Source organism: Chinchilla lanigera, unplaced genomic scaffold, assembly GCF_000276665.1.
Source record: "Chinchilla lanigera isolate Chin_1 unplaced genomic scaffold, ChiLan1.0 scaffold00107, whole genome shotgun sequence".
Taxonomy (NCBI): domain Eukaryota; kingdom Metazoa; phylum Chordata; class Mammalia; order Rodentia; family Chinchillidae; genus Chinchilla; species Chinchilla lanigera.
In genome coordinates, this window is record NW_004955508.1 from 1,724,855 (window position 1) to 1,740,892 (window position 16,038).

The following is a 16,038-nucleotide window of genomic DNA, read 5'->3' on the forward strand; positions in this document are numbered from 1 at the left end:
AAAAAGAGTGGGGCTTAGCGCATGACCTCTAGTGGCCAGCACTATATTGGCTCGGCAGCCATGCTGGCTCAGCGCCACAGCACATGACCTCCAGCGCCATATTGGTTGGATGCCACAGTGACTCTGCAAGAATTACAGTGAGGTGAGAAACCCATCAGTTTCATCACTCTGAAAGACTTGGGAGCATTCATAACTAACTCTGGGTTACTCTGTACATTTTACTCTTATAGATTTCAGCTGGTACTGCTGCACAGAAACACTGAAACCTTCTGGGTACTTTTCATTTCTCCTCTCTCTCTCGCTTTCTGTCCCTTCATTCATATACTAATTTGACTAAGATTTAGATACACAACTTGGGGGCTTAAATTTGTAACCTGAATATAGAGGATTTCAATTTTCCCTAGTGCTCCACTCACTCATCAAACACTTACTAAGTACAAAGCACACAGACTCAAGGAAATTGTTCGGAGATGTGCACTCTGCAGAAGAATAATCCAAAAATGGTGCATCACTCAGCACTCGCTAGAGAAACACATTTAATGTAAGACATACAAATATATAAGGGCTTTTAAGGAAGGCTTACAAGGCACCTTCAGAGTCAAGTGTGGAAGGGTGCAAAAAGGTCATCTATGTGATAGAGACCCAAAGGATCCAGTCAAAGATCGAAGACCTCAAGCTCACTGTAGTGTTCCATGCATGTCTGTATCAGCAGGCCACGGAAGGCTGAAGAGTCTGCAGTGGAAGCCAGGAGAGGACACCCAAGGTGGAGACAAGACTGGAGCTCCACCGAAGAAACAAAAGCAAACCTTCCTTCTTGGAGATTCCATTCAGTCAGCAAACCTATTGGCTGGTGTCACTCACACACACCCAGGGCGGGTCTTGTGCTTTCAGTAAATCCCTTCAGCCACACCCAGAGCTGTCTCTGGTAGAGGGGTGTTTCTTAACTCTACTTGTCACAACAGTTAACTGTGAAAAATAGGGACAACTTTGGGGACTTTTTTTAATTTTGTAATTTGCTTTAGCAGTCTTCTCTTTGTACCTCATTTTCTCATTATATTTCTGTATAATTACTTAGGGTTTTTTTCCTACTAAATACACATCAAGAAGACCTGAGTTTCCTAAGGTTTTTGTCCTCTATTTAATTTCTTGAGACTCAATGATATTTTCATCAACAATTCAAACCACCCCTTCTTCCTTCTGTTGTTCTTTCTTTAAATCTTCACTTCTTTTTCCTTTATTATCTCTCTTGGTCACTGTTTCTTCCCTGGGTATCTGCCTCTATTTCACTCCATCTAGTCTCTTTATTTCTTTCATATCTTTGGAGTCAGGAGACAGTGCAGGCAGAGTGGTAAACTAGTAAAGATTTCTGGAGAGAAGGAAGAAGCAGGAAAAGAGTAGGAATGGGAGAATCAGCTCACACTGAGCTGGAATCACACCAAAAGTGCCTGAATCCCCACACCTTCTGCTTCTCCTCCAGATGCAGAACACTTAGCTATGAAAGTGAAAGCACTGAGTATGCAGCTTTGGAAATACTCTCTCTCTCTACTCATTCTGGCTCCAGTAAAATAGAAGACAGAAGTCACGGTTTTATGATTGTGTTTATTTTGAACATAGAAATTTAGCAGGAAAAGAGACCAGCTCCCTTTAACCAGGGACTGTTTGGTTTCCATTAATGTGAGATCACTCGTCCTATGCTTCAATTCTTTGAGTTCAGACTCCTCCACAGATGTACATTCCTTTTCTCTATCTTGTAAAACCCCACCTTGCCCCCTAAGGGCCACTGATGAGATTCACTTGTCTAGCTTGTGCTCACCCCCAGTATCCTCCACTGATGGTCCCATCTGTGCTGAGTGGTCCCTTCAGCAGCCAGCTGCAATTACTATTATCTTCCCCTACCTTTTCTTAAAAATTTCCATTGTTTTGAGTCTAGAAAGAAAGTAATTGCCCCAATGTACCTCACTGACTTGAAGAAATCACAGTATGCACCTTAGAAATAAAAATGACCAAATTTTGAGGTACATTAATATAGCTGGTAATCACCACAGCTTCCACTATGGAGATCCATTAATACAGACATTTCCTTCCACCTAATCACCTTTTCTTTGCACTAATACATTATATTTGGCAGATAATCCAAGGATTGTTAAGCCGCTGTATTTCCCTACTTCATTTCTAAAGAATTCTACCTGGATTGGATTTATGAAGATTCATACACAACAGCCAAAACTACTTATTTCTCAACCAACTATTTGAGGTTTGGAGAAAAAAAAACTGAGTCTCTAAGCTTAGTATTACAGAAACTGAAGGGATCAGCTCAATATTTTTAGGAGTATGGTCATCTTAATCTCTTTTAAATTTATTTAATAGAAACATTTTTGGAACCAGTCCACCAGCCTTCCCCATGACCAGCACAACTTAAAACCAGTTCTACTGAGTTACATGTCTTGCTACTTTATCAAACACAACAAAAGCAAAATCATCTTATTGCTCAGCTCTAGAGATGAAAGTAGTTTATCAAAGAGATAGCATTAACTTATTTAAGAAATTGCTGTAGTCTATCATAATTCACTCCCTGATTGCTAGTAATTTTAAGGCTATATTGATGACAATACTTGTTAATGAAGAACAGATTTTGTTCCTTGAATCTTTTGCTTGTGCTGCATTATAAAATATTGCTCAAGGTTTGAAGTGTTTCTTAAATTCTAAAATTAGTAATCACTCATTTCAATGGAGATAGCTCTGTTTAGCTCAACACTAATTCCTTACATTGAAATATATTCCCATTAGTGCCATCATAAAACCTAAGAGGAAGATTAGTCAAAATAGATCCTAATTCTTAAAATAAGGAGCATATGCAGAAGAGAAAGCTCTTTACGTCCACAGTGTTCTATATCTCAGAATGTTACAGAAATATTACAAGGGAAGGAGACTGGGTAAATATAGCTGAAGGGGCCCAGTCAGTCACCTCAGAAAATGTCCTCAGTCAGATAACTAAATATGTTCATATTCCAAACTTCTAAATGGAAATATTGTCACTAGTGAGTCATAAATTTGGATCAATCTGTGAAAGATAGAAAAGAAGGTAAGGTGGAAACCTCAGCTCAGGTCTTTCATAGACAAGAAGTGCTGCAGAGACAAAGGTGGTTCAGAGATGACTTACACTTTGAGGATATGTTTCCAGGGGTTTGTGAGAGGGTCTTAGGGTGGTTACTGGAAAGTAGAGGTTGTGTCAGAAGCAAATGTGTTGCTTGGCGCCTTTCTCCTCCCACATTTGTGTTGAACAGCTGGTAGGAAAACCTGTGTCCACTAAGGAAAGCAGTCAGGTTGGTTTAAAGCAGCAGAGGGCACGCTGGGTGAAACCCACACATTGCAGCTGTCATCCTCCCACACATTCCCTGAGACAGCCTCTGGGAACCAGACCATCCTCCAGCAACGAGGGAATAGAGGTTCTCAAATACAAAGATCACATGATAAAGGACCACCACGTGTTTCAGCACAAACAATGCCATGAAACACAGACACAAATAGAACAGCAAACCAAAGAGTTTTTCTCATAAGCAAAAAAAATAATGGTAACTGTAGAGTGTTGGGAAGATATTGTATCCCAGCAAAGTCAATGACAGTGGTCTTATATTTTAAAAAATAAGATTATCAAACATGAAATTGCCTAACAGGCTGAATATAATGGGAAGATTGTGAACTAGAAAATAAAAACTAATATAAAAGGAAAGAGAAATGTTAAGACACTGACAGGCAAAAGATATAAAATTATTGAGAAAGTTTTTAAATGCCCCAAAGCTGCAGAGAAACATAAATCTTCAGCTTTAAAAGGCCAATTAAGTAGCAACTGGATGTTTGACAAACTGCCTCACCTCCCCCGGAGTATCACCCTGTGGTTTGGAAGAAGTAGAAGAAATTGACAAGTCAATTTTTATAAAGAAAGACTTTACCATACTACTTATAGCAATTGACAAATCATGTGTATAAAAAATAGTAAGGTATAAATGTAAATTGATTTAATATGAACAGGTAAAAATATTTCTTGACTCCAAAGAAAATGTATTTTAAGGTGACAAAGAAATTTAAAAATTTTATTTGCATCCTAAAATTTTAAGCAATTGCTAATATCCAAAGGTATACCCATCAAGATCAGAAAGCCAGAATTAAAATATACAAATAAAACATGAGAAAAACTAAAATATATTTAGCATAATCCTAGCATGTAAATAGACAATGAAATAATCTCAAAATCCAAATTTCAAATGGCTCTGCTAGGGAAGAAAATACACACACACACACAATCTTCTTTTCCACCACATTCCCCTTATCAAATAATTTTCACTTCTCATGCATTTTGTTTCCTGGACAAAAGGAAATATTGCCACAAACACAGAAACAAAATGTTTATGGTAATGTAAGTCACTCAGAAAACAAGCAGGCTTTCTGTCAAATTCAGGAACAGTAAAAGGGCGATGACATAACTGACCAGACAAGTGTGATCTGCAAGCACAGGCCGCCCCAGCACAACTGCTCTGGACTCCTCCTGCCCAGCAGAATTAGAAATGGTTAGATCCTATCAAAACTCCAATTGTGTGAGCTGGCTCTGAGACCAGTGGATACTAAAGGTGACATTCACAGAAGCAGTCTGGAAATCCACAAAGCCAGAATTGCAGCTATGTATATTAGGTCACCTTGACTGAACCTCTTGTTCTAGACCTCTCTAGGAGAAATGGTGCGGAGAGCAGGCAGGATAGATCTTGTCTGTGGGTAAGTCCTCTGACACAAATACATGGGCTCATTTCAGATGCATAAGATCTTACATTCTCTGTGCATTAAGAGAGTATGAAACCATTTTTAAAATTCTGAAAAGATTAACATAGGGCATGAAGGCACAACCTGTAAGCCCAGCACTCTGAGAGGCTGAGACAAGGGGACTGAATTTCAAGCCTAGTCTGAGTAAAGTAAAGATCCTGTCTCAAAAACATAAAAAGAGGTGTAGGGCTGGGAGACTAGCTCAGTGTGAATGTCCTGGGTTCAAACTCCAGGACCCCTTCCAAAATCTGAATTCATTATAATGTTGTGAATTGAAATATATAGAAACAGATATACATAATATATAATAGATATATAACACACAGTGCAATAATATTATACATACATGATTTGTTTTAATTGTTACAGGAATGACAAGGACAACATTGTTGACAAAGGTGATTGATTACAAACAATGACACAAGTCATGACCACTCAGTGGAGTCACCTGAAGTGAATAAACGAGTTTGGGCACAATAGAATGGATTCAGAAAAGCCATGATTCCTTTGCAGTCATACCAGCAAGTTCATGAGAGGCACCATTAATTATAAATACGTCTTGGTTTCTCTAACCATAAATACAAAATTCTCAGAATCAACTTGAAAGGAACAATAAGAAAAAATAGGAAATTTCAACAAATGTTGATAATGAAGCATCATTACTAAAACCAAGACCCACAAGTAAAATTACCAAGAAATACCTATAAGGATCACTGAGCATTGCTTGTTTATCCAGTAAGTGTGAACTCTGAACACATGCTAGAGATTTAATGGTAATTTATTGGGTTAAATTATACCAGGAAATGTTATTAATTTGTGTTAAAAGCATAAAATAATATTAATAATTAAATTTAGGGACTTGCTAAAAGGGGAATTTGAATAAATAAATATAAAAATGTATATTGGTAATGCCCTGGAGTGATTCATGAAAAGTTCTGATAATCCATACCTAAGTGTTCTAATGTAAATAAAACCTATAAAGAAAATAGAAGAAATATTTCATGAGAAAGAAGAGGCATACAACAGGAAATGACAGAAATCGCTGACAAAATAATCAAGTACAAAAAGAAAAAAATACAAGCCTTTAATTTCGTGTATTAAAATTCAGTTGTAGCTGAGTTCTAGAAAGTAGAATAAAGAGAACAATCTTACACTGAAGGGAAAACTTTGAGGGAAAATAATTTGCCATTATAGTTTTAAAGTCGGCTACTGCCAGACCAAGGAAAGTCTGAAAGTGTGTTTCCAACACTACTCTTTCCATTTCTTTATTCCCATAACCATTTAAATTCTACTCTAAAAATTCATCGTTATATCATGACTGCAAATATAAGAGGCTATTTGTGCATAAAGAAAAATTAACACGGGTCCAGTCTTGCGACTCGATCCATTTTCTGCCCCTCATTTAGAATGGAAGAAGCAAGCTTTGTGTGATCCTTCTAGCTGCATCACCTCATTTTAGTATTACATTTTTTGTTCTCTCCCTTCTTCAATAAAAAACAGATTTGGTACATAAAATATCACCTGGGTCCTTACTGTCCAGGTAGATAGATGATTCTAGCTTCCCAACATTAACTCACCCCTCTCTTCCTCACACCAGGGTAAACCTAATGCCCTGTAGTATGTTTGACAAATGTTCTACGTTCTGCAAACCACGTTCAACCCTGTTAGAAAGTGTAATGCTCTTCTTGTCAGGCTTCCCCTGCACCTCCAAGCTGTGTGAGCACAGTAAAATTTTCTTTTAAAAAGATGTGAGATAGGCATCAAATGGAAGGAAATTACCAGAGAGCTGTCATCCCTTGCGCTCTGTGAGGATTCACTCATGTCCTTTTGCAGGGAGTGGCTTATATGTTTCTCACACATAATTCGACATGTGGGCAGCCAAGTAACCAGCCAACTAAATGCTGAGGGTTTGTGTTATTCATCAAAATGAGAATGTTTTACTACATTTGGAAAGAAAATATTATCTGCTATCATGGTTGCTATCTTAATTTTACTGAGGGATAAGGAGTAAAAATTAAGATAAATTATGAATAAATGTCATGCCAATGGGAAAATAAAAGAATATAGGGGCATAGTAGAATCTCTTTGCCCAGCTTACATGTCCCAACCTGTTTTCTCTGAAGCTCATTGCTGATAGCAGTGAGTAGGAGTAGCTTAAAGAGAACAGAGGGATTATCAGTCAAGGCAACCTTATCTAAAGGGCTCTGGTTTGTTCAGAGAAGTCTGGTTTTCAGGATGAACAACTGACTGTAATTATGCAGACTATTCTCCTTGGTCTACTAAATGTGTTACCCTAAACACCACACAGATCTACTTCACTGTGTTTTCCTTTTATTTAGAAAAGAGAAATCATTTGGAACATCTCTTTATGAAAACAAATGAAAATGAACACATTTATTTTCAACAACAGGAGTCATTGCAATACACATTTAAAGTGATCACTATTTAACACGGGGTTCACATGCATAATCCACTTCTCTGAGTCCATATTTACAAATCTGAAAAAAATATAATGGAAATTATTCCCCAATAATTTCTTACACTATTGCGAGATCCGCATTCAGAAAAAGGACTGTGGATACCCGAATGAAATAGGCACAGTAAGTGATTGAGGACTGTCCACTCGGAATAACCCTCTTCTGAGAATGATTTCCATCCACAAGCAAATGACTTTAGCATTTGGCCGTGGATAACTGACAGATACGCACCTCATCCAAAGTGGGTAAAATTCCCTCTTCCTTAATAATTTGAACACAGGTGATGTAGATTAAGAAGTAGCTCCATTATACTCTTGCAAGATGTTGGGAAAGGAACAAAACCAAATCCTGAGAAGGAATAAAAAGGACGCAAAGACTGAAGCAAGTACTTGCAATAAATAAGGAGTGAAATACAGACTATTACTTGCTTCCTGAATCTTCCCATGTGCTGGTTTCAGACACTTGAAATACCCGTCAGTCCTTGAGCTGAACACAACCGCCCAGTCTATGAGAACGCTTTAAGTCCCAAATAACTGAAATGTAAGTTAGTAAAGAAAAGAAAGTGTTGGTCTAGAATGTCCCCCAAAGACCCAGGTTTAAAGTGTTTGTCCCCAGTTCAGTGCCAGTGGGAGGTGGACACTTGAAGAGCCGGCGCATGGAGGAGTCTCCCGGTCATCGAGATGGTGCCCACTCAGGGGACTGTGAGACCTCAGCCTCTTCCTCTCTCTTTCGCTTCCTGCCCAGGAGGTGAGCAGCTTTGCTCTGCCACACACTTCTGCCATGATGTGCCGCCGTGGGCCCGAAGCAGCCGGACCCATAGGCCAGGGACTCAAAGCTGTGAAACTGTGAACCAAAATAAGCCTGTTTTATAAATCATTTATCTTAGCTATTTGTTACAGTAACAGAAAAATGACTGACTCGAGTATTAAAGGAAGAGCTGTAGAAACCAGAGCCTCAGAAGCCTGGAATTCAGCAGCCAGATATGGCAAAGATGCTCTCTCTGTGCTTTCATTCACGGTTGGCTTCATTCAACAGACTGGCTCTTTCTAAATGGTGTATAAAAAATATGGACTGCTCCACATCCTTCTAGAGGAGCAACCCTAGCAATAAAGGAGTTTTTTCCTAGTGTTCGGAGTATCAGTTCAAGGTAAGGATTTTCACTGACCTGTGGAAATCATATGATACACATTGAACCAATCACTGTGTTCAGATGAATAAGGCCCTGATTGACCCAAACTGAATTCTGTACCCACCGCTGTAATCTGAGTGAGAACTAGGGCCTGTAACTTAAGCAAAGTGAACAGAGGAACTGTCACTGGGAAATCCTAAACTATAATCCCAACAGGTCAGCACTGATGGTTTCATAATATTCCTAAGCTTATTTTGTTTTGTTTTGTGGTTCTTGTTTAATTTATCTGAAATTAGTTTTTTTTGCTCATATCCAAAAATATTTTAATTAAGGTACTATTTCTAGGAATCAAGTGGTTTGACTTATGTAGAAGGTGACTTATAAATTTATCACAACATGTACCAGTCTTCATCTGAAAGACTTACAGTTGAATTGGAAGTCACATTATAGTGAGCTTACAATATTTATGAAATATGAAGATAGCTTATCAAGTAGTTGTCAATTACTCTTTCTCGGGAAAGTCAAGTTTTCTTATTGTTCTCATACATAAAATGAGGAGAGGGAGGTACCAATTAACTGCTATATTTCTCTCCAGCTTTACCTTTTTCAGAGTCTCTAAGTACATGGTTCCCTAGTTCCAGTAAAATGTGATTCTTTATTTTTTCTGAGTACCTTTAATTCTTTCAGTGATTCTAAATTTTCAGCTAATTTCTCACAACAGGAGTTTCTCTATCCATAAAGGAGAACTCCAGAAATAAGGAATTAATTATTTAATTATAGAACATATTTACAATATATTATGAAGCCATTTTAAAACTGTAGGATGGCTTATACCAAAGGATCAAAGTCAAGTTTCAAAAGCCATGCACATAATTCCATATATTCAACTCACTTTTTATTTACCAAATATTAAAATCTCAACATGTGATCAAGATTATTCTTTAAAAATGTAATGTAATGACAACTATATCAACTTAATAACTTCATGAAAATTAGAGTCACCTAAGTGATACAGAGGAGCAAAGAAATAAAATATGTCTAAAAATAATTAAGAAAATATGAAACAGAAAAAGAGGCTATTTATTCATTCAACAGATTATTTTAAGCATTAACTCTTAGCAACATACTATTTCAAATACCATGCTAGCGGGCCACGTAAGAGCTATCTCATGGTTTGGATTTGGAATGTCCCTCATAAGCTCATATGTTGAAAGCTTGGTCTGCAGAGCAGGGTTGTCTAGAACTGGAGATTCTGGAAGGCAAGTGGACAATGGAGATTCTAACTTCATCAGAGAATTAATCCATTGATGGGTTATAATTTGATGATATTACTGGGACGTGATGGAGACTTAGGAGGCTTGGCCTAGTTAAAGGGAGTGAGTCCATGCAGACATGTCCCTGAGGATGATATCTTGTCCCTGGCCCTTTTCTCTCTCTTGTTCTCCATTCTTCCATCCAACACAATCGATGCAGCTTTGCTCAGTCATCTCCTCCCCAGAGCAATGTTCTGCCTCACCCAGGCTGCAGAGAAATGGAATCAGTCAGTCATGGGCTGGAACCTCTGAAAATACTAAAATAAATATTTCCTTGAAGTTGCTCTTCTCGCATGTTTTTCCACAGCAATGGAAATCTGACTGTCGCAACCACCTTTTACATAGATCACTAACCAGAGATGAGATGGGTTCTGCATAACACTGCCCTGCCAAAGACTCAATCAAGTTGAAGTCAGTGGAAGCTGCTGTGACATGTAGTCTTTTTCTACAGTGAATCAAAGCCCACTCAATTGTGAAGTACTCCGTACTTGATCTGATGAATATGTTCATTTGCAGGGCTATCAGAAAGTAAAACAGCAACACTTCTGTGAGGTGGACAACCGTTCTTACATTTATGTTTGTAGTCTTGTTGCAGATTGTGTTGATTTTCCTCTCCCTTGTTATAATATAGTCCAAGGACACCTGGACTGTCAGCATATTATAAAGAACATATTATTCTATTCTGTTGATGACATCACATTACTTGGACTGATGACAAGAAATGGCAAATATATTGGTACGACATTCCCCAGAGCATTAAAGACAAACTACTGTCTCAGTCACTTTGTCAGTGGAACAAAATACCTGACACAATTTAAGGGACAGAGGATGTATGTAGGCTTACAGTTTTAGAAGTTTCAGTCCATGGTCAGCCTGCTGTAATGCAGAAACAGTACAATAGGAGAGCCTGGGAAGAGGAAAGCTGCTTATGTCAAGGCAGCTAGGATAGAGCAGGAGTGAGGGGGAAGACGTACCCTTCTAGTCAACCCTCGGTGACCTGCCCCTTCTGATCGGACTCCTCCTCCTAATAGCACACTCAGCCGCTGAGCTCACTGATGAGTACAGTGCTCCCATCATCCCACCACCCGCTAAAAGGCCGCCTCTAGGGGTACATTCTACATCTGAATCATAACAACTGCACAAAGATTCAGACTCCTATCTCATTGATGAATTTTTAAGTTATTTTTTGGTCAGTGAAATTATAATTTCTTTCCAAACTACAAGACAAATTACATTTTTATCTTTCACAGAGACGGAAAAAGCACACTACCAACTAAACCCCTTTGAATTCTGGAGGAAACTTAGAACCACCCCTTCCCGTATGTATCTTAACCTCCAACAGAAATGAAGGGCTGCCAGCTCTGAGTGGGGCAAAGAGCAAAATAGGATCTACAGACTGTGCTGTAGTCGGCTTAATTGTATGATATGATCAGAAGGTTTTGGGGGTACTAAAAGTAACACGAGCAGAGTCAGTGCAGAGGTTGCAGCTACCCCCAGTAGGTGAGTCATACTGTTGATTCCAGGGATCCATCACAGACTCTACCTTGAAGGCAGCACCACCAGGGTATCGTTGAAAGACCAAAGTGATATTAAATCTTTCTGCAGTACACTGAGGACAGTATACTGGTCATCTATTTAGTTTGAACAAGAAGTGACCCAAGGTTAGAATGTACACAAATTCATAGCAAGGAGTAATTAGTAGCTCAGTTGGTCTGTCAGAGCTATGAGAAAAATATATTGGAAAAACAACGGCAAAGATTTCTGGGAAAAACAAAGGAGTATTAACAGACTCATATAAAAATCCTTACACTTCACATTGGATGCTAATGCCTACCAAAAATTAACCTCCTCAGAAAAGGCAATAAACAGCCACATAGACTAATCTGACCAGCTGACAAATGCCAGCCTCTGAGGTAAAGGGCACCTAAAAAGAGCTCAAAACTTTCTGCAAAGTAAGTGTACAGACACATTTGATAGGCAAAAAAGAAAGTTGAGACTAAACTCACTAGCTTAGGATCAGGACTTAAAGACTTGTCCAGCTATTTTCACTGGTCAGTGCCTGTTGACAACAAAGGCCCAACTGGACCCAAGTGGACCCAAGTGGATCAAGTGGATCAAGTGGTAAGATACCACTTCCTGATCCCAATCAGGCATTTTAGTAGCAAACTGACCTCACTGCAAAGTGTAAAAAGGCGATGATTCCTCCTCCACTGCATATTTGAGCTATGGATTCACCTCTTCTGCCCTAAGGGCTTCCTGTAGCATCATGATACTGTATAAAATTTAAAAACTTCCTGCATTCACATATGAATCACACACTGTATCCCCTCAGACCACTGAAACTATCTTACAGCAAAGGAAACGCAGCAATAGGTGCGATATCACCGCATCTCTGGTGCCAATCGCAAGCTGCCAGTCTGATCCTGCAATGGAATACCTTCCTGAAAGTAGAGAAGTACAACCATGGTCTGAAACAAACATGGTAGCTAAGGACTGAGATCTTTCCAAGGTGAGGAAACTGATCTGCATTACTCAGTAAGGCACCTAAAACAACAGATATGCAGACAGTAGTAGGGAACAGTGACAAAGAGCCTGATATTCAATTCCATAACCTTCTCCTTACATCTCTCCTGAGTGTAGGTCTAACCCGCAAATCTAAAATAGAGCTTTCCCAAAATTTTTGTCAAGTGGGGGCTGGGGATCTAGCTCAGCAGCACAGCACCTGCCTGGCAAGTGCAATGTCTTGAGTTCGATTCCCAGTACTGGAAAAAAAACCCAAAAAACAAACAAACAAACAAATTTTTTGTCAAGTGGTAGATCCAAATCACACAGAGAAAGCAATAGAACAGACAACTGTGCTACACTGATCAGAGCGGCCACTTCAAAACTGAAGCACCCATTAAGAGTTTCTGCAAAAACGTGGCAAAAGACTGTTTGCAATCTAGTCTCTGTCTTATTTTGACTTTGCCTTCACTGGAGGTGTTATACAGCCACTTCATGAGTAGTCATACCCCAATCCCTCAGCCATATACTATGCTGGTGTCATATCCTACACTGTAAGCCTGGTTGATGTCATGTCACAAGGACGCAGTCTCATTGTCCTTTACTCAGATTAACCCTGAGGACCCAAACACAAGATTAAAAGCTTCCAGATATTATTTCACCCACTGTTTACTATCAAACACCAATAGAGCAATTTAAGGAAGCTCTTCAAATTTAACACTACGCAACTTACATGTTTCAAACTGAAAGAATATATTTCAAAAGGTACAAAAATCTTAATAAACCAGGGCTTTGTGATTAATGTTGAGGTGCTGAAAATTCCAAGAGAGTATACATTGAATTTAAATTTTAAAACTTAAGGAGAAATATTACCACATCTGACCTTAACTGCCTTTATTAGCTTAACCACATGTTGAAACACATATTGTCCTATAAAACACGACATTTGGTAAGGCTTTCCACAAAACTAATCTCCTACCTGTAAAAACATTCCATCAGAGAATATGCAATCCCTGGCTTTATCTGAATGTTGAAACATGAATTAAACAGCTCTGGGTTTTAAGAGTATGAAACAATATCGTATTTTCTTTGTTCTTTTAGCAACCACAATCCTCCCTGAAATCTGAGAGCCTGGAAAATTAACATATTTTCAATTCAAACCTTGAAAGCATCCATTTATATCAGAGTGATAGAAATATATTGCAGCAGAAAATTCTCCTCCATTATCAAACATCCTTTGTACAACAAAAGGGGAAAGTTCTTAGAATATATCAAAACTCATGCAGTTCACCAAAATTAATACTTCTGCATTTTATTATTAATCAAGTATACTTTAATAAGATCTTAGATGGACTATGGTTATCAGAAATACTCTTTTTTGTAACTTCTTTCTTCTTCAGGGCTTATAGAATTTTTAGCTGAATTAGAACATTTGCAAAGCTTTTGAAACCAGTTTTCTTTCCTTCGGGTACAAAATATAATTTTAATATGCAATTCTTTGATATCATTGATGTCTTTGATAAGTGACATCATTGCAGAAACTAAGAATGACATTCAAAATTTGTACTTTCCCTCTGGCGTGTCGCGGGACACAGGAGTCTAATTGCTATTTAATCACCTTCAATGGGAACATAAGTCTCCAGGAACTGGAGTACTGTATTGTGCACTTTGAATACATCTGCCCGTCATTAATGCAGATCAGTGGTCAGCATATCTATTTCATTTAACAAATGTGCAAAACAACAGAATCCCCTAAGTCAGGGTAATATTAATGAGAATATAATGGTGGCCATTACTTCAATTCCTACATCTAAAATTGATTAGAAGCCAGGCATGGTGGTACACTCCTGTAATCCCAGTCCTCGGGAGATTGAGGCAGGAGGATCACTGTGAGTTCAAGACCACCCTTGGCTACATAGTGAGTTCAAGGCCTACTTGAACTACACAGATCCTGTCTCAAGAAAATCAATTAAAGCTAAATATTAGAAGACAAGTTATGGATCCTTCTGACATATTTAAAGACCATTTTGCTTGGAAAGCATATTAACCAATTTAGCCCAATAATTGAAATGTTGATGTACTCTGAGCAATTATTGGTAGTAAAAGCTTTATTACAGTCTTGTACTTTCCTGGTCTTTAAGCCCTGATCTTTACAAGTTCCTGAGTGAGGTGTCATTTTGACACTTATAAACCCACTTAACCATCACTGGATCAGTTGTGGTCGCTGTCTACAAAGCTGCCCTACTGTCCTTCTCCTTCTCCACCTGTAGGGTTCTTTTGATTAATGATCAGATCTTTCCTTTAGTTAAAAAAAAAAAAAAAAAACACTGCAAGATGTGGATTTCCCTAATGCCATTCCTACTATTGGTGGACTACCCTATTTGCCTTGCTTGTCCTAGGGTTGAATTTATATTTTAGTCTTTATTGACTAAATTTATATTTTAATCTTTATTTCTTAACTATTCTTGATGACAGAGCAGCAGTTAACTAACATGGTAAGGACAGACCATAGAGTGCTTACACTTTATGCTGGGTAATCATGGGTCCCTTATCCTGAGCATGATGAATATTTTAACAAATGAGAGGCTTGTGTACTGCAGATAAATTGCTGAAATTCAGCCACTATCTCTGAGGATATATCTTGAGGGATCTGAAGTCTGAATCCTTCCCATTGATCCAGTCTTTCCTGTGGGCAAAGTTTGTTCCAACCTGAATTCATAGGTAGACTTGTAGGGTCAGCCACTCTAGTGGCATCAAAGGTGTTTTGCAATGGAAACCACCTCAAGATTTTTTTTTTTTTTTTTTTTTTTTTTTTTTTTTGTTTTTCTCCGGTACCGGGAACTGAACTTACGACCTTGCGCTTGCCAGGCAGGCACTTTTGCCGCTGAGCTAAATCCCCAGCCCCTCAAGATTATTTTTGAGCCAAGTGTTTTAATATTTGGAAAGTGATAGTCATCTAAAAATATCTAAAATATGTTTTATTATAACAAAGTCCTCAATATAAAATGTCATTTTAGATCCCCCAAAGAATTATATAAAAGAGTAGTTTGTCTATCTTCCTTTTATTCCCAAAACAAAATTCCCATCAGTGCACATGCATATACATACATGTAAAAGATAACAGGAAAGGATTTTATCTCTGCATGTAAATAGCTTTGGTTTTGGTTTGTTTTGTTTTTCGGGGACTGGAGATGGACCCCAAGGCCCCATGCTTGCTAGATGAGCACTCTGCCGCTGAGCTACACCTTTGTTTGCTACCTTTGATTTTTGTACTGAGTTTTAAATATTTTTTAAAATTTTTAGTACAAGTTTTAGTCTTCAAGTATTGTTTGTTCAAAAGAAATTTCTTGAAATTCAGTTGTCGTGAATCCTTTGCTTCTTTCTTAGAAATTTCTTGTGCGAATTTTTTTCCTTTTAGCAAATTAAGTTTTGTTTGTTTGTTTGTTTGTTTTACTTTTATGGACATATTTGCAGTCCATAATGATTGCATCCATCCTAGAGAATTGGTGCATGTACATAACACATTTCAACTCCCTTCTTTACCCTCCGTCCACCTCTTTTATTTTTCCAGCATCAGATTCATTTATTTCTCTTGTAAGACCTTATAAAGTTAATTATCATGTATACAGATTGAAACCAGACTAAGAGGCAAATGAACATATAAAACCTATGAGACAATTAAGTCTGTAAGATATAAGCAAAAGTACACTTTAATATGGAAATTTTATCCCTAACTTTCAATGATGAGAAGTACCAATTTGACTAAATTTTCAGATGTCTCACTGAACTGACCTACACATATTAG

At 38.1% G+C, this 16,038-nt stretch overlaps 1 long non-coding RNA gene across 3 annotated transcripts in view; it reads right to left on the bottom strand.

Annotated features, from left to right (window-relative positions):
• LOC106146969 overlaps positions 1-16,038 on the bottom strand; it is a 125,180-nt gene that overhangs the window by 16,326 nt on the left and 92,816 nt on the right. For 2 of the 3 annotated variants that reach the window (XR_001231658.1, XR_001231656.1), the window contains one exon: positions 9,292-9,939. The exons of the other annotated variant lie outside the window; for it this stretch is intronic. This is a non-coding gene — a long non-coding RNA (uncharacterized LOC106146969). Of the gene's footprint in view, positions 1-9,291; positions 9,940-16,038 lie in introns of those variants that run through there. 3 annotated transcript variants of the gene reach the window in all.